The sequence below is a fragment of the Pygoscelis adeliae genome, unplaced genomic scaffold (assembly GCF_000699105.1).
Source record: "Pygoscelis adeliae isolate BGI_AS28 unplaced genomic scaffold, ASM69910v1 Scaffold298, whole genome shotgun sequence".
Taxonomy (NCBI): Eukaryota; Metazoa; Chordata; class Aves; order Sphenisciformes; family Spheniscidae; genus Pygoscelis; species Pygoscelis adeliae.
Genome location: NW_008825303.1, coordinates 767,900 through 769,110, shown reverse-complemented (window position 1 = coordinate 769,110; position 1,211 = coordinate 767,900).

Genomic DNA, 1,211 nt, shown 5'->3' with positions numbered 1-1,211 from the left:
GGACCGTCCGCAACACAGCGAAGAGCCGTCAACGGGGCTTGCAGGCGCTCGCCGTGCCCCTGCGGTTGAGGTGGGCGCTTGGGGCTCCTGTTTGCCTCGTGTGGCGACAGCTATTTCAGTCTTCAGTTGTAGCCACGGTGAAGTAAGCTCACCCGGTAGAATGCACTTTTCTTGCCTTACTGTGAAGTTGTCTTGTGCTACTGTACGAAGGTCATATCCAAATGTTAGGAAAAAGGTGTAGAGAGCGAAGCGTTCTCTCCAGCTGCGAGTGCTGCATTTGGACCCTGGCGCGTGAAGGCTGAGGGGAGCAGCCATCTTCGTGCGAGGGCCAAGCCCGAGTGCTCTTTGGGCGCTTGTGTATCCACACGCGGCCTAGCACAGAGGCCTTGGGTGCAACTGTAATATAAATACTAAATAATTGTCGTGAGAGAAAATAATTTCCTCCTTTCCCAGCTGCTGTTTCTTTGGAAATACAAAACTGCCTGCAAGTATCAGCTGTTCTCCCTCGGGCATTACCCGGTTTGTAGCCCTGTTTCAAAGGCTGATATATTCCTCAGAGATAACGTTGAGACTTTTTAAATCAACCTTTCGGAAAAGACATGAGAAGCACACAGTAACCTGTTTCATGCTGCTATTAAAAGGGTGAGAGATCTTGCTGAAATATCATTGGCTGTACACCACAAGGAATATTTGGTGTAAAAAACTGCGGTTGATAAAATACTGGTAACTTAAATGCACGAATGATACTATTTGTCAGGAGCAGCTCCAATTTAATGCCTGATGGAGCAGTGTCATTCACACCTGTTTACAAAATGCCTGTCTAGATTTGTACATTTAAAAACTATTGCTGAGATAGCAAATCACTCTTTGAATCTAATTAGGTAAGTCATCTCTATAAACTTTGCTTGCTCAAATGTGGCCCTATAAAAGAAATCAAACAGCAGGCATTTTTCCAGTCGGTGGAATGAACAACTAGAATTTCATGGCTAGCATGCTCTGCCTCACTGCTACAGGATGTTCACAATTGCAGGCAGTCTTTCTTCGGGAGCGAGGCAATGTTAAATAAACTGGCATGATTTCAAAGGCCAGGACCATTTTTGCTAACTGTAGACTAGAAAGCAAATTAGTCTCCTGTGAGATCTAGAAGCTTTCTAGAATGTAATTGAAGTTGTTTGTTGGTGTTGTTGAGGACTACTTTTTTTTTTTTTTTA